Consider the following 19,090-nt stretch of genomic DNA (forward strand, 5'->3'; position numbering starts at 1 on the left):
AAAGCATAGTCTACCTTACCGCTCATAAACAGGTTTCTTATTTCGTCCAGCTTATGCTTAATGCTGTTTACATTAAGGTGAAAAATGTGTAGTCCGTTTTTATTTGCTGTGGTATTGATGTCTTCAAGTTCCAGGTAATTGTCTTCTGTGTCTGGTGCTGCTGTGGGGGAGGGAGGGGGGGGGCTTTGTTGTTGTCTCCGTGAGGTCTGTGTGTTGGTGTGTGGGGAGGGGGGAGGGGGGGTCCTTTGTCCTGTGTCTTCTCTGGCGGCAACCTTTTGTCCTCCTGGGCTGGTAAACATAGCCAGCCTGGCTAGGTTGGCTACTTTATCAGGCGATTTGTCCGTGGGGTTGCCGGTTGGGGGGGCTTTGTTGTCGTGGGTGGGAAGGGGGGAGGGGGGGGTCGGGTCCCGCGCCGTGCTGGTACAACAAAGGACTCGGTCCAGAGTCCTTTGTTCCTGGATGTTTTCGCCGTTAGCTCCGCTGGCTAGCCGGCTATCGGGCGTTGAGATGTTTAAATCCCGCGTCGAGATGGTCGTCATGGTTTCGACCCTCGGTTCACCTCCTCTCGTCTCTGCCTCACGTGTGCTCGTCTGCTGCGGCGTCATTGGGGAATAGTTGCCGTCCGCGCAGTGGATGTAGCCACAGGTCGAGTTGTTGATGTTGTTGTTGGTCGCGATGGTATGCAGTGGCGTTGCTCAATATGTCTGGGCCCCCCGCAGGGCAGACCACTCCCCTAAATCAAACCAAGCAGACCATGTACAGCAGGGGTCGGCAATTAGGTTTGGCCACGGGCCAGATTTCCCCCAAGCCATTGCTTGGCGGGCCAGGATAAAAAACAATGGCTAATTTAATATAGTGAAAAAAGACAAACGTTTTTCTCTGGTCTGCATCCCCTTAACAATTGTGTGTATTGCGCCGTACTGTATTGTACCCATTCTGCAATCTGTTAAATAAAGTTTTCATTCATTCAGCTGTTGCAGATCACCGCGGCGCGTGATGAACAGATCAGAAGACAGAATGCATGAAAACACGACTCACCATACCTTGTTTGTTGTTAAGTCCTCCAAAATCCCTGCTAATGTTTGAAACATGTCACATATCCACTCGCCGCCCTCCAATTCCAGATTGCCGTTGAATGCTTTATCTGAACTTTATATGCCAACTTGAACACAGTTGTCATCATTGCCTCGCTGCTGTTGTTGTTGTCGCCACATATTATGCAGAGAGGACGTCGGCTCGGCACGCAAGAATCACCGACCTGTTGCGATAAACCCGTATTTTAAGTATGGCTCCTGTTTATTAAAAGAAGCGTTATATTTCCCCGTTGCAAAAGATGTTTTTTTTTTTTTTTTTAATTTTTTTTTATTATTGCAAAACAAAACTTATTAAAAGTCAGTACTCAACACACAATGTATAATGAAACTTTCAGTAAAGGTGGTTAAAATATATGCAAGTACAGAAACAGGATAAAACAAAAATAGTCAATAATAACATTTTAACCGTATACCGTGTATATCCAGCGAAGTTACAATTATATAAATGTTAGTATATAATATACCCAGAATACCTATTTTCTAAAACCCTACACACATATGCTCCAGCTCAAATCCCCCCCTCCCGGACCCCCTCTTGGATAGTACTTCTATTATCCCTCACTCCTAACCAGACATCACCATTATAGGCTAGCTTTTATTCTCTCCACCACTTCTAACCACATTAACATTTTGGATTCATTGAGCCCTAGAATTCTTGCTGTTGATATTTCTTGATATATCACATCAAGATATGTAAGAAACCACACTTTCCGGCACATTTTTTCCGGTTGAAACCAACGTGATGCAATCAGTTTTTTAGCTACTGTGATACCCGATAAAACCAATCTTTTTAGTTGTGGGTTCACTGCAAACTCAAAAACATCATTCAATAGCAATACCGCGGGGTGTACAGGTATATTCCAAAATACGAGTATTGATAATTGTTGGGACACATCTTCCCAGAATGCCTTAACTGGTGGGCAGTCCCAATACATGTGCATAAATGTTCCTTCGTCCCCATTTGTACATTGGGAGCATTTGGAGTTTTGTATAAGCCCCATTTTGCACAGCCTTATAGGAGTCAAGTATGTCCTGTGAATATAGTTCAGATTGATTTGTTGATGATCCGGGTTCCTTGATGTAAGTCGGACATTTGCCCAGGCTCCTTGCCAATCAAAGTCATTTTCCAGGTCTGGTATATCCCTCCTCCAGACATTGTCTAGTTGAAGGGTTTCGTACGAGGACGTTAGTAATTGTGAATAAAAACCTGATACAAAACCTCCCAATGTATTTCTGTCATAGAAAAATTTGTGGTATCTGTGGTGTTCGATTGGTATGTGTAATGGAACACCGTGAGATCTCATACAAAGTTTTAACTGTATGTAAAAAAGCCATGTGGACTCGGTGAGGTTAAACTTTTTGCATATTTCGACATAACTACAGAGGCCCTTGTTATTAAAAATATCCCCTAATGAGTGTATGCCTCTTTCTTCCCATACAGGGAATCTTATAGGTCGTTTTCCCATTAAGAGAGCATTGTTATTGAATATGGGAGTGTGATTATGCCATACTTGATTGTTAGGAAATTTCCTTTGAGTTTCCCGCCATGTCCTGATTGCATGGGTTATTATTGGGCCAAATTCTCGCTCACAATGCTTGATTGAAAGTTTAGTGTATGCTATGTCTTTCAATCTCTGTGGGGCTACTATGTTTTCTTCTAATTCTCTCCAAGATACCAAAGCCTCGGGGTCAAACCATATCTTCTTCAATGGTCTTAATGTGAAGGCATTAAAATATTGTAAAAAATCTGGGACTGCCATGCCACCGTCTGCTTTACTTCTCTGTGCGGTGGATCTTTTTATGCGAGGTGGTTTGTTATTCCAAATAAATTTGTATGTGGAGGTTTGTAATCTTTTCCAGTAGCCCTCTGGAGGAGGTAACGGAAGCATTGAGCTGAAGAAATTGATTCTTGGTAATACATCCATCTTAACTATTGATACCCTTGCCTGTACTGAGTTTTTAAGTTTTGCCCACCTGTCTAGGTCGTCCTTGATTTTGTTCTGTATTTTTGTGTAATTGTGCTTCACCGTTTGTCTTATGGTGGGGAATATTTCCACTCCCAAGCATCTGAAATGTTTTACCATCGGTATCGCACCTGGGAGGGTTATATCTTTTTTTGCAGGGGTGTTAAGTGGAAGGAAAGCCGACTTCGGCCAATTTATCTTAAATCCCGATAGATCACCAAAGTTCTCAATCAACTTGAGCAGATGAGGCAATGTGGTGTTGGGGTTTTGCATGAACAATATTACGTCGTCCGCATATAAACTAATTTTTTGTTGTGTGCCCTTGATTACGATTGGTTCTATGGATTGGGATTGTCTTATATATTGTGCTAAAGGCTCTAATGATAAATTGAATAGTCCGGGACTAAGAGGGCAACCCTGTCTGGCAGAGCGTGATACCGGAAAGATTTTGGAGATGATTGTGCCTGTTGTAATCATGGCCGATGGGTCCTTGTATAGTACTTTAATCATATCAATGAAACCTTTTCCTAACCCCATCCTTTCCAATACTGCCCATAGAAACGACCATTCCAACCTGTCAAATGCTTTCATAGCATCCAGGGATAGTATCGCCTTAGGTGTGATGTCCTCTTTGTCTGTATCTAGTACGTGCAGTATTCGCCTTATGTTATCATTGATCAGGCGACCTTTTATGAAGCCTGTTTGGTCCGTATGAACTAAAGACGTCATATGCTTTTGCAATCTGATGGCTAATATCTTAGAGTACAGTTTGACATCGGTTCCGAGGAGGCTTAAAGGACGGTAACTACCGCATTCAGTGGGGTCTTTGTCTTTTTTGTGAAGAACTGAAATGAGTGCGGTATTTTGGTGTTCGATGAAGCTTCCCTCTTTGACTGAGTATAAGATCATATTTAGTAATAAGGGTCCAAATATGTCCCAGCAAGAAATGTACATTTCTGATGGGATACCGTCAATTCCCGGAGCTTTGCCGTTTTTCATTCCGGATATGGCCTTCTTGAGTTCATCTAATGTGATCGGTACTTCTAACTGTTTAGCGTCTTCATCTGTAAGTTTAGGGAGAGTAATTTGATTAAGATATGTGTCTAATTTGTCTTGATCAAAGGTCGTTTCTGAGTTATATAAATCGGAGTAGAATTCTTTGAATGTATCGTTTATTATTTTGGGTTCTGTTACTAGAGCTTGTTGTTTCCTAATGGCAGTTATATCTGCAAATTTTGCATTAATTCTTAGTCGCATGGCTAATAGGTGACTAGGTTTAGAACCTTGGAAGTACTGCTGTTGTCTAGTGCTGCGTATTTGCAATTCCGATTTTTGTCTGTACATTGCTTTGATCTCGGTCTTTAGAATGTTAACTTGGTTATCTAGTCTAGTAGAGTTGTTGTATTTTAAAGAATTAAAAAGCGTTGAGTAAAGTGTTTCCTTTTCAGACAGTTTTGTGTTTTGATTTTTGCGCAATATGGATGTAAATCTATCCGAGAAATCCTTGATCATACTCTTTACCGACATCCATAATATTCTGGGATCTTGCACCGAGTTAGCATTAACTTGTAGGAATACTGTGAGAGCTTCTTTAATTTGTGTAATGAATTCCTTGTTGTTAAGCAGCATCGAATTAAAACGCCATCTTGGGGCCCGGGTAGATAATGTACCAAATGTTGCTTTCAGGATTAAGTAGCAGTGATCTGATAGCGCATTGGGTGTCATTTCCACTTCGTATTTATCAAATATTCTCGGGGATGCAAAGACGTAATCAATTCTGGATAGTGTGTTGTGTCTCGCCGAACGACAGGAGTACTTGCGGGTCATGGGGTTAAGTGAACGCCATAAATCAGTTACTCCTGTTGATTTCGACCAATCTTTTAATGCTTTAGATGAATTCTTTTGTTCGCTGGAGAAGGAAAGGTAAGTTTTGTCCATCCTTGGGTTCCAAATGGCATTAAAATCCGCACCTATTATGTATGAGTACTCGGGATGGTTTAACATTTCTCCTGTTAGTGAAGTGAAGAAACCCACTTCGTACAAATTCGGGGCATATACCGCTGCCAATGCAATTTTCCTGTTATTGTGTATAATCCTAGCTATAGTTATGCGCCCCTCAGCATCCGACCATACCCCTTTCAATTCGATATTTAATTTGCGTCTGACGACTATGGCTACCCCTCTAGTTCTCGTAGCAAAAGAAGAGTGACCAATATTATGGTATATGTTATCCGCTAACGTATTTATGTCTCCCTCTAAAATGTGCGTTTCGCTTAATAGTGCCACGTCCACATGTTCTTTTTTCATCAGTGTAAGCATGCTTTTGCGCTTGTGTTGTTTGTTTATCCCACCGGTGTTCCAAACCATTATATTCAAACTAGCCATAGTCTATGCATGTTTTCGTGTAGTTTTTGGTAATGTTTCTGGAGTATGAAGCTACAATAGATGCACATCCAATTAATGAGGTCCCGTTGAGAGCTGAGCTTAAAAACATATATATATACAAATAAAAATCCCCTATTTTCCCCTCTCCCAGAAAGTCGAACATGCCTGTGTTCCAAGAACACATCATCCGCGATTGACTTTCTCCCATGGTCCACCGGATTGCCCAACCTGAGCATTGTAATCCTAATTTTCCTATGCTCATTGCCATAGGATCTAACATTTCCATTCTATTGCAATAGAATGTCGCTTTTGGTCTTGCACCTTCCCTTACTGTAATGAAGTATTGTGATAATTAACCTAAAGATAAAAATAAAAAATAAAATAAAAAGAGAATAAACCTTTATCGACATATTCCTTTGAACCCTCCACCAACGTGTGAGGGAAAAAAAAGGAAAAGATTGTAGATCAGTATTGACACTTAATGTGAAGAACATTGGAAAAGAATAATGTAAGTTACAATATATTTAAAAAATATATAGTAATATTGACACCTTAATGTGAAGAACATTGGAAAAGAACAATGTAAGTTAAATTATATTTAAAAAATATAGGGTGATGAGAAGAAAAAATTTAATAAAATAAAAATCAATGGAAAGATATAGATAAGGAATAAGAGATAAATAATTAACAACGTGGAGAAGCCACTAGAACCGATTTAACTGATTAGATAAGATAGAAAAGCAGCGCCTTGCAAAAGATGTTTGTTTTGTTTTTTTAACACATTTTGTTACTCGCTCCATCTCGAACGCGGAAGTGAAAGTGTGTTAGGAAAATATACATGCGATCCGGTGGGACTATTCCATTGGTTCTCCCAGTCCATGTGACCATTTCTAGCATTTCAATTGGCTATAGTGACAGACATGCTTTTGATGACTGCCGGTAGATAGATACAGCTTCACAATAAAAGACACCCTGGCGTCCCGAGTGAATATTTCCTGCGCGTAAAATAAATATCATATTCTCAAAATAATCTGACGGGCCAGAAATTATTGCTGGCGGGGCAATGTCGGCCCGCGGGCCGCCTATTGCCGATCCCTGATGTACAATATACAGTGGCTCGGCGGCCCGATCAAACCAAGCAGACCATGTACAGTATACAGTGGCTCGGCGGCCCCTGATCAAACCAAGCAGACCATGTACAGTATACATTGGCTCGGCGGCCCCTGATCAAACCAAGCAGACCATGTACAGTATACAGTGGCTCGGCGGGCCGATCAAACCAAGCAGACCATGTACAGTATACAGTGGCTCGGCGGCCACTGTATACACACACACACACAGCGGCATCACTGTTTTTCGGTTACTCACCATTGTTGCAGCTGACGCGCCTTGCTCCAAATGTGTAGACAATAGACAGACAGTGAAACAAAGTTCTCCTCCAAGTCCTGTGGGTAGAGCTGCCGCGATAACCGCATTACCGCGGTATCGCTGTTGCATCACGCTCACCGCAGAGTTAGGCTGAATACCGCGTCACCGCTGTTTTTTATCATAATAATAAAGTTGGCTTGCGGCTTGCGGCTCTGCAGATATACCCTACTCGGTTCCAAGCGACCCTATTGGGTAGAAGTGGTACCAGAAAAGTCATGTGAAACATTGCAGACCACTGACTGGTCAGAAGAGAGACGCGTCACACTTTGTAGCCTCAGTCTGAACAAAAACAGAACGCCGGCGCCGCCATCTTTACTGCCTCGCTAAGGATGCATTTCGTTCAGGATTTGTTTGCGACAGAACCAAGCAATAAACAAAAAAGAATGGATTCACTGTGTATTCTGCCTTATTTATTGATGAAACAAAACCGACATCAACCCAATTTACCACCGAGCGGAGAGTTTAGTGTCACAACAAGATTGCTGATGTGTTAAGTTTGTTGTTGTTAATACTACCGTCAGCCGATATACACGAGAGGTAACGTTAAACCCGGGTTTGCTTGGTAGAATACACAATGAGAGGTAACGTTAGCTTTGGCAGAATAGACGCAACGAGAGTCTGGTTAATGTTGTTATTGATTGATTGATTGATTGATTGAAACTGTGTTAAACTCTGGCTTGCTGCAAGCCCTCGGACATCTATGCCCACGGAGCTTTCAGTGTACACAAGCGAGCGGCCCCGCCTGCATTCCCACACGGAGACAAACGGAGTAGTACCTGGCTGCAGTGGAAAAGGAACGAAGTACCAGGTGCCTAAAGCGGGTCGAGTCGAGTAGGTACTATGCAGTGGAAAAGCGCCATTAGACTAGAGGCAGGCTATAAGAGTAGACTACTAAAAAAAAAAAAAATGCATTCAAACTTTTTTTTTTTTTTTGTGCGCACTGTGCGGTAATTACCGCGGCGGTAGGAAATATTTCGCAAATTCGTGCGGTAAGGAAAATATCAATACCGCGGCAGCTCTACCTGTGGGTATTGTCTCCTCAAAGTTTCTGCAGCTGAGCGAATTGCAGTTCTGCTCAATGAATGAATCCGAGAGGAATCCGAATTTCCCCTCTAACTAGTGCTATTATGCTTCATTGCGTCATTAATAAAGTTTTCAATCAATCAATCAAACAATGCCGTTTGTTTAGACATTCACAAGACTTGCATAACGTTACAACATAACGTTAGCTAGCAAGCAAGCTAGTCGACAATATCTCCTTCCTCCATTGCAACGCTATCTACAGTACTAGAGAATTCAAAGTGCCCGCGAGGCGATGACATTGTTGTTGTTTAGCTTTTATCGCAGGTGTAATATATATATATATCATCAAACGATGCACAATAAGTTCATGAACAATAACAAAACACTCCACCCTGGGCCTGATAGCTGCGGTGGTAGCCCTTTAGCTACGTTAGCTCCAACAAGTTATCTTCTTAAACTGAGATAACAATTATTTTGTAAACAAGCTGCAGAGCAGCAGTACGGCAGAAGAGAAACCATTATCTGATTGGATCACAAGGCTGTCAATCATTCTAGCTGCAGAGCCGCAGAGCAGCAAAAAGAAACCATTATCTGATTGGATCACAAGGCTGTCAATCATTCAATCCCCCATTCAATGGCAAGAGTTTAACTGCACAGACCGTGCTTAGATGACGTTAATAGTAGGGATGCACCGAATGGGAAATTCTTGGCCGAAACCGATACCGAAAATAGAAAACAGTTGGCCGAAAACCGAATGCCGAAAGGCCGAAAATGATTCATAGAATAGAATTTTTTTTACCAATGTTGTGGAACATTATGATTATGGAAAAATATATGATTATGGCCAAACTTAACTTAAATAATAAATAATCACTATTATGGGTCCATAAAACATTTATTCAGCACTTCTGAATGCATACAGCACATTAATTCCATCTTTTCTCTGGCTGCCGCGGCGGACATCTGTGCTCTACTGAGCGCACCTTTCTAGTCCCCAGTTGAATGTGCTCTCTTGACTCGGCACAGTAGACGCGCGACGTGTAAAGATTATATTATCAACGACAGACAGCGTCAATGTGAGAAACACTATCCCCCCCCCCCTCTCGCTCTGAATAATATGCATATTAGATCACTCAGTGATTAACCGCGACGGGCATATAGTAAATAAGGATGTTAAAGACGCATTTATTGGACGCGTTCCGCGCAGAGTTTACATAGAAACAGCGCGACTCCCGACAGCGCGACATCATCACAACAACACGCGTTAGGTTACAGGTTGTTTCTGTTTCGGTATTATATTTTCGGTGAAAAAACTCTTTCGGCCGAAAGCCGAAAGGCCATTTTTTGCAATTTTCGGCCGAAAACCTTCGGTAGCCGAAATTTCGGTGCATCCCTAGTTAATAGCCTATTTTGATTGGCTAATTTTTATCCACTTTTTCTCCCATTTTCTATATTTTTCTCCCATCCCAATTTCGTATCATCCAATTCAACCCTCCCCTGTCACGAACGCTGTTTCTTGCCTCCCACAAGCCGGCTGCAATGTGGACTAAGTCATACATAGCACAAGTCCCCTCCGGTACTTGAGGTAACAGCAGTCGCATCTTTTCACCTGCGCAGCTCGATCTCTCAGTGGCGAGGAGTAACGCGTGGGAGGCTCACGCTGCCCCCGACACTTCCTGATTCTACTGCGCAGGCGCACGAACTGACCTGTAGGAGTCGCTGTCCACAACGCCCGATCCCCACCCATCAGTTTCCCACCCCCTAATACGGCCAATGTGTATTAGTACGGACGACCAGCTAAACTGAAAGCAAATGTGGAGCGCTGGGCTCGAACAGGCAAGCCCAGCGTCTCCAGATTTTGTGGCGAGCGCCTTGCCCACTACGCCACGTAGCCGCCTCTTGATTGGCTATTATTTATTATTCATTTAATCCTGGGTCAACCTGTGCAGCCATCTGCACGAATATTTACTGCAGTCATTACTGCAATGCAGGCCTGCTCAGAGCTGTCAATTTTGGCAATAATAAAAAGAAAAATCACTGGCATTTTTTCACAGAGGAAAACATTTCTAATAAAAAAAGAAAATAATAATAATAAAAAAAAATATATATATATGTAAATTAATAATAATTATGAATTATGAGTGAATTTGTGTTTCATGTGTTGTCATAGAGAAACCTCCACTGATGCAGACGCAGTTCTGTTCTGGCTCCGCTGTCATCGTCACACACACTCCGCTGTCAGTGCAGCCAGCAGGTGTGTCTGATTGGCTGCACTGATGCAGTGTGTCAGTGGCCTTGATTGCGAACAGCTGCGCACAGCGGTCATTATTGTTCGGCAGAGGTCCGTTATCGAGTAATAACGGACCTCTGACGAGCGCTATTGACCAATCACAAGCAAGCATTTCGGCGAATGTGAAAACGCCATGTAATAAGTAATGTTAATTACCTGAAATTATTAAATTTTTTGGGGGGGAAACCCTGCATATATCGATATCGGTTGATATCGGTATCGGAAATTAAGAGTTGGACAATATTGGTATATCGGTATCGGTAGAAAAGCCAATATCGAGCATCCCTAGTTTTTACGTCTCGGATCATTCTAAAATGGTCTCAAACTAAGATCTTTGATGCTTGTAAGAGGCTTTTGGCAGCAATACTTCAGATATCAGTTCAGCACAAAGTGAATCTAAATGACAAACTCCTATTTCTCCTGAGATTAAAAAGAGCCCAATAAGCAACAACATGTTCTTATGGGCTGTCTCAATAATGTCAGACATTTTCTCAGCTGTGTAGTTGTCACGCTCCCTTTTGCGCTGAAATCATACATTTCCCCCGTAGCATTAGTTGGATGGCACCCCCAAAAACGGCGGGAAAATGCTGTCAGTGCGATGTAAACAACCTTTATTCCCAAGTTTTGAGCTAATTTTCCTAGCCAAGCAGCTAGATCCCATTATGTCGCCCCCCCATCTCACTGATTCTATCTATCCCGCCTCTAGCTAGTGCAGAATGCTACAGCGAGGCTTCTCACTAGATCCAAAAAGAGGAACACATCACCTATCACTGTCACTCTCAGCTTCACAACTGAATTTCAAATATTACAGCCTACACGGTCTTTCTCCTCAGTTTATTACTGAATGTCAGTCTCTTTACCACACCGCTAGATCCCTTAGGTCCTCTGATCATGTTTGCCTTTGCAGTTGCATGCTTGCCATGTTGAGTGGCATCATCCTTACGTCAATGAAAGGTTATAGTGTGGTTGTTGCATCTTCATCATGCTGACTTGGCTGTTTATACACTAAAACCTCAGTCATAACTGAAGGTCAGAGAAGAAAGACGTTTGTGCGTCTCAACATAACATTTTACCCTTTGTCTGAGGGGGCGGGCCGATGGTGGTGGTAAAAGTAGAAACGCCACGATAGAGAATAGTACTTTATTCAAATCTTACTCAACATCAACAAGTACAACAAGTACTTCACATTGACCGTACTTCAGGACCAATAGTCAAAGTACTAGTACCAACATCATGCCCTGATATGTCAGTAACAAGTTACGAGGAATTTACGAGTCATTAATCCATATGGGTGAACCTACAAGGGTAATGAATGAGTTTTTCAAATGTATTTCTTTTGGTGCTTTGAGCAGCACAAACCGAGTGCCATTCTATTAGAGTGATGGCAGATATGTCCAAAACGAGGCGAATCACACCGAAACCATCTGCATGGTTAGATAGCAATTCAGGTAAGGGAGAAATATGTTGTTGTTGTTTTTATTTTGCATGAGATGCCCCTTTTAAGTAGCCAGGCTCAAAATTAAAAGGCACATGGTTATCAGGAATTGATTGCCTGTATTCTATTAAAAAACCCTTCAAGTAACTAGTGCTTAGAGGTGTTATAGAGAAGTGTAGTTGAGTTAAAAAGTAGGAAACATATACAGTATATATCAAGTACATTTATGGGGTGACAGTGGCTCAGGAGGTAGAGGGCTCGTTTGGTAATTTGAAGGTTCCCGGTTCGTTTCCGGCTCCTCCTGGCTGCGTCCTTGAGAAAGACACTTAACCCCTAACTGCCAACGAGCAGGTTGGCACCTCGCATGGTTGCCTCTGCTGTCTGTGTGTGAATATGTCAGTGAATGGATGAAAGTGAGACATAAGTTGCAAAGCGATTTGGATAAAAGCTGCTATGTAAATGCAATCCATTTACCATTTCATTATACAAAACGTTACCTACTCTCCTGAACCTAGCTCCCTGATATACAAACTTGTGCCTTTTCCCCCCAAAAATTCATATAATCAGTTCAGGCAATTCAGACCACCGAATCACTTGAATTGAGTCATAGAGTTATGGAATTTGGAAAAGGGTTTAATAGTGATCGGGGGGGGGGGGGCTCAGTTCAGGCTACTTATGTACAGAAGATCAAAACCAGGGGTTTTTCTCTGTTTGCCTGGAGCACAACGTTTCGCTTTCACTTTTGAGTCAAGTCATACCTCATTCCTTTGAGTGATGGTCGTTAGACCTGATTATGACAGCGATTCCAGTAAGTGCTTCAGGTAGTCCGAGAACAAGCACAATGGCACACCTGTCTCCATTTTAACCAAATATTTCCTCCTTGCTTTTTGCTAGTAGCTTTTTCTTTATCTGCAACAAAAGCGAAAGTGAACTATAAATCTGAACTCTAAAGCACCTTTCAAGCCCTGTTCTTTTGTGTCCATGTACAATATCACATGTCCTCATGTTACGACCCTGGCTCAAAGGGACGCAACATAAGTGCAAACAGACACCAAAGCCTGTGTTTAAACCAAAAGACTACTCTAACAATGAATACTAGCACAAACTAAAGATCAAAGAATGGTGGAACGTGAAAAGACTCTGTTTCCACACTCTCCTCTAGCAACAGTCAGGCTGCATGAGTGACTGAGGGACTGGCTTTAAGCTGCCAGGCATGTATCCAATCAGCAGCAATCAGCTAATTAGCAGCCCTCACCTGCATGCACAGTGACACAGGAGTGATCAAGCTCATGGTACATAACACCTCCCCCACCAAAATGGTTGCCCAAGAGGCAACCACTACACATCAAACCCATAAACAAAAAATATTGTGACCCATTAGTTGTCAGGGCCACTACCACAACAGCGATAACGGGCCGGCCCCTGTCGAACACGACCATCAACCGTGTTGCATGCTCCCCACTGTGGAACATTCGCCAATGCTGTGTAAAACAAAAAACAACCCTGTCCCGACTCTCGGGCAAGCTAGACCTCACAAAAGGTTCCTCCACTGCGGTATATGGCTGGAGTGGGGCAGGCTCCTCCTCCACTGAAGCGTAAGACTTAGGACCCCATCGACAAACCAAGACCTTATCACATATGAGCTCCATTTCAACAGGCCCCTCCACCGATACCGACCTGTCAAAAATAGACTGCAAACCAAAATCAATGAGAGTTGAGCTCACTGCGCTCAACAGGACAGAACACAGAAAAACAAAAACCATAGATCTCTGATACCACCACAGCGGCCATATCCATCCCACCTGGCACTGGCAGTTCAGGATACTGCAAACCGTGAACATCCAGAGTAGGATGCACCGCCTCAGGTACAGCCCCACCGTCCCTGGAACATGGCAATACATCAGTCACAAAAGCGTCTGGAATACCATCCAAAATGGCGTCACACAAAATAACATTGTCCTGATCAAAATGGTTGCCACTCATCAGATCAGGTCGCGAAGGCGGCTCCTGCTCCACAGGACACAGGTAACTAGGTTGACTAGCACACCTAGTGCATGGCAGAGAGTCAGTGTGGACACGTGAATAAATGTCAGAATCATCAACTGACATACTGGGACCATCCCTGCCCACAAGTGAAACATCAGGAACAATAGAGCTACTGTGGGAAGGCTGGCAGCCTAAGCCAGGCCTTGTAGCCTCTTCAACTAGAACGGTGTCACATGAATCAACAGCATCTCTCATAGCATCCTTCCCACACTCATCCTCCAATTCGTTCATGGCCTCAGCCACCGTACAGGCTGGGAAGACCTTGAGACACTGCGCTGCCAGATGATCTCCTGCCACATGCATATCCGGCACGCATGTCAACTTTAGTTTCACCACCGGGCTTGACACAAAGGCACAATCAAGAGAATCATTATGCAGAGGTACATCCACAGTGTGCTTTCCAAAATTCTCAACAGGTTCACTTTTCAATTCAACAAAGAATGTGTCACTAAGTGTAATGTCACAAGTCGAAGTATCAACAACATCACTTTTGTCCTTTGATATTGCCCGTGTCACAGCACACACAGGGAACACTCCTGGATGTTTCTGTGTCAGCTCATCAGGGACCTCAGAAACCACAGGAATGGGAGTTACAACTGGAGTAGCCAGCACTTTGTCACCAGCCAAATCATTCCCTAGAATGAAGGACACCCCTCTTATGGGGATGTGAGAACATACCCCCACAACAACATTGCCTGATACTAAGGGAGAGTTGAGTGTGACCTCATGTAAAGGTGCATCCACAAATCCACCTCCAAAGCCACAAACAACGACACCGGAATGCAAAGAAGACTTTTCTGAAAACGGCAAAATCCCCTCCAGAATGAGGGACTGAAAAGCTCCGGTATCTCTCCAAATTGTTATAGCCTGTTTGGACTCTAGTGCATCAGTCAGGGAAACAAATCCATCCATCATAAATCTTGAGGAACCCTCGAGCTCTTTGTCCACACGTTTGATACTTTCCCCATCACCCTCTAACGTTGGCATAGGTGTTCTGCATACGGTTTCTACCAGAGCCACCGTTCTGACATTTTTCTGTTCAAGCACCGGGCACCCAGCAACGATATGACCAGGCTCTTTACAGTAGAAACATATAATCCCTTCTGGGAATGCACTAGCAGAACCACCCCGCCTAGGAGGTGAAGTAAACTGACCAGCAGATACAGGTTTTGGGAAACGGCCCCCCTGAAAAGGACGCCTATCCCTTGACTCAACACTGTATTCTTCAATACCCTACGCTCGTTTAGATGAGTGGAAACGGTATCAGGAACACATCTTTAAAATTCCTCTAGGAGAATCAACTGTCTAAGCTGCTCTCTTGACTCTGCTTTCTGAGAGGTGCACCACCTGTCAAACAGGTTCTCCTTCTCTTTTCCAAATTCAACATACGACTGTCCCTCCAACCTGCGATAGCCTCTAAAACGCTGACGATAGGCCTCGGGGACCAACTCATAAGCCCTCAATATGGAAGCCTTAACAAGCTCATAGTCAGCACTTTGGTCAAGGGACAGAGCAGTATACGCTTCTTGTGCCTTACAAACAAGAACACACTGCAGCAGCAGTGTCCAGGCCGTAGTTTCGGCAGTTTCAAGTACCTCGGAGCCCACATATCCGAGGACTTGACATGGACCACACACATTGACAGTGTTGTGAAGAAGGCACGACAACGCCTCTACTTCCTCAGGCGCCTAAGGAAGTTCCAAGTCAGTCAGAAGATCCTTAGGAACTTCTACTCATGTACAATAGAGAGCATCCTGACCGGCAACATCACCTCCTGGTTTGGGAATAGCACTGCACAAGACCGTAGCAGACTACAAAGAGTGACACGTTCAGCCGAACGCACAATTAGAGGGGGGCTTCCCACCCTCCAGAACATTTACAACAAGCGGTGCAAGGGGAAGGCTAAGAGAATTATTAAGGACTCGAGCCACCCGAACAACTGCCTCTTTGAACTGCTGCCGTCAGGCAAGCGATACCGGAGTCTTATGGCGAGCACAGAAAGACTCAGAAGGAGCTTCTATCCCCAGGCCATCAGGCTGCTAAACGAACAATAATCGCTAAACGAACAATAATCACTATGCAACAACCATCAAATGCACACAGCACACACACCCACAAGCACACACTCACTCAAACAAACAACACACTGCAGCACCCACTCTCCACACTTTAGATCACACAAACACACTTACACTTTATATTTATTGATAAAGGATTTGCACTACAACTCGTACACCTACTGTGAATTGTACCTAAACTGCACCTCGTCCATTTATGCCTTGCACTATATAGTATTGTATATTAGTACACTGCACAGTATTGTATATTGTATGGTAACTACGTCTACGAACATTGTACATATGTCTAAACTGAACACTGTGACCTCTTTTTTTACTTCTAATTTTTACTATGTTTTTATTTCATACTTATCTTGTCATGCACAGTCTCTGGAGCGCAACAGTAAGAAGCATTTTGTACAAAAGTATTCTGTACTTCTGTATGACAACTATTAAAGAAACTTGAAACTTGAACTTGTATCAGGCCACTTCAACGTGGTTGCCACCCGTTCAAAATACCTATCCACATCCTTCTCAAAAAAAGGAGGCACCATCCTAATATTCTTGCCGACATCAAAACCAGAACGCGACTCTGAATGCAGAGCACCCGCCTGCAAGGCAGCATGCTTATACTCAACCTCCTTCTGCGCACGCTCGTGCTCCAGCAACATTTGTCTCTCCTTAAGCTCATGCTCACGCTCACGCTCCTTAAGCTCACGCTCATGCTCACACTCCTCTCTCCTCTCCTCACGCTCTTGCTGTAGCTGTCTTTCCTTAAACTCTAACTCTCTAAGCCTCCACTCACCCTCCGCCACCCCAGATAGTAGCGGAGACACGTTAGAAACAAGAGGCTCCTCCACCCTCGCCACAAGCACCTGCTCCCTAATGAGTAAAACCCTCAAAGCACTCAAGGCAGTTGGTTTCAAACGTTTCTCAGTGGCAGTAAGCTCTACCTTGTAGTGCATAGCAAGCTCCAGAAGCTGTTCTTTGGAAAACCTATCCAACATATCATGAGAAGGGTGATCAACAAAATTCTTAATGGAAGCCATCCTTACTGCACCAGCGCCACAAACTGCTCACACAAACTGCTAATTTTAGAGCTACCAAAAACTGCCAAAAGCACGCCAGCATACACACAATTTACCTGAAGAACCACTAAAGAACCACTGAAGAACCACTGAAGAACCACTAAAGAGCCACTGAAGAAACACCAAAGAACCACTGAAGAACCACTGAAGAACCACAAAGAACCACTGAAGAGCTACCAAAGAACCACTGAAGAACCACTGAAGAACCACCAAAGCACCCCTTGTTAGTGTCAACACGCTAATGCTAATACCACCAACTAGAAGGAGAGCAGTCAGCCTTTGTGCCTGTCCGCCTGTGCGACGTGGTGGAGATGTGTGCTCTACTGAGCGCACCTTTCTAATTTGCATTTAAAAAAAAAAATAAAACCACCCTGAAATAAGTAGATGTGTCATACGCGCAGGAGGTCAGGCGCTAATAGGTAGGCTATCCAAACACTCAAAACAAAAAATGAAATACAACAAACAAATTCAAACGGGCGCCCCTTATAACCTGACATGACTACTTACAGCTTCTACCTCTAAACTGCAGTCAAACGGCCCACCACATGTCTACCCTAAAAAAAAAACCTACAACAGGCCCTACCACACTACCTGTATTTTCTGGCACCCTAACCTACCTACCCTTAAGCTAGCGCTCTGTAGACCTAACCCTCTTCAACCACACCTGCTACCAGCCAAAGATCATATTGACCATCCACCCGTCAAGCATATAGTATGGTACAAGACAAGTAGATGGTACTAATCACTTCTCTGACTGCCCCAGGAGTAAGTGGTACACAGGAAGCTGACAAACAACCAGAAAATAATGCCCCTACCTACCTGTGGTGTCCACTAAACTATATATTTTAACAGCATATAAGTAGTCAAATCAAATTACAACAAAAAATAAGGGCATACTCACCTGTTTGAAGTTCGGCTCAAGCCCCCACGTTACACAACATGTAACGATCACTACCCACACTATAGCACCACGACACACCATGCAAAACAAAAAAAAACACCAAACTAATTCTAGGGGTATTTGTTTCCAAATTCAATCCCGGACGAGCCCCCAACTGTTACGACCCTGGCTCAAAGGGACGCAACATAAGTGCAAACAGACACCAAAGCCTGTGTTTAAACCAAAAGACTACTCTAACAATGAATACTAGCACAAACTAAAGAATGGTGGAACGTGAAAAGACTCTGTTTCCACACTCTCCTCTAGCAACAGTCAGGCTGCATGTGTGACTGAGGGACTGGCTTTAAGCTGCCAGGCATGTATCCAATCAGCAGCAATCAGCTAATTAGCAGCCCTCACCTGCATGCACAGTGACACAGGAGTGATCAAGCTCATGGTACATAACACCTCACAAGACAGCAAAAAGAGAGTTGTGGATGAATGTGAGTAAGGATTTACTCAGACATCGTTGACTCAGTTGATAAGGTTTATTAGTGTACAACCAGAGGTGCGTTCCTCATATCAACTGATTGCACGCACGCTAATGACGCCACATGCACGCGCGCTCCTGGCGCGTGCGCGCGCTCCCGCGCATGCGCATAAATGTTCCCTCGCTTAAGCACAGACTAAAGACAATGCCTAATTGCCTCTACGAATGGAATGTAACACATTTCATTCACAAGTTCTGTGTGAATGTATCTGAGAACGTATTTAACACACCTGACGACCGGCGCTATTGATATGCAAAGTAGCCCAGGTGGGTACTTCTAGCGAGTTGGCGATTGCAGCGCATTCCCGTGTGCACGCGCGTGCTGTGCACATCCGTGCATGTGCACATCCGTGCATGTGCGTGCACGCGCTTCTGCTCAAATCTTTGGGTGCACGGAGTGCAATGCAACCCCGTCCCATGAAGAACGCATCCCTGCGTACAACCCAGGAGACTTGGCGTGAGAGACCCGGCGAGACCCCTGGCCGGGGGGGGGGGGGGGGGGGGGGGGGGTCCCATAAACGGGCTCCTTGAGACAGGGAAAGTGCTGGTCTATATAGGTCATAGGAGATGGGGAGGGGGGCATAGTTTGGGGGGAGTTGAAGGTGAGAGACGAAAGGGGAATGGATGGGGGAGGGTAATGGGGTGAAGGGGGTTTAGTCTATTCTGCCACAGTGTGTTGTTGATTAGTTGTCACACACATTGTGTGTGTGTGTGTGCCATAATTGGCAGTGTGGTCATGCAGCAGAGACATTGCTGTTTATATCCTTGTCTTTAATCTATGTTGAATTTCCATAATGTTTGAAGCTTATGTATGAAATTGAAGCAGTGTATGATTCTTTTTATGTGTGTG

The 19,090-nt window shown here is 43.8% G+C and overlaps 1 protein-coding gene across 3 annotated transcripts in view; it reads left to right on the top strand.

Moving 5' to 3' along the window:
- stat4 (signal transducer and activator of transcription 4) overlaps positions 1 to 19,090 on the top strand; it is a 194,721-nt gene that overhangs the window by 30,127 nt on the left and 145,504 nt on the right. The window lies entirely within an intron of this gene.

The sequence above is a fragment of the Notolepis coatsorum genome, assembly GCF_963971535.1.
Source record: "Notolepis coatsorum genome assembly, chromosome: 3".
Lineage (NCBI taxonomy): Eukaryota > Metazoa > Chordata > Actinopteri > Aulopiformes > Paralepididae > Notolepis > Notolepis coatsorum.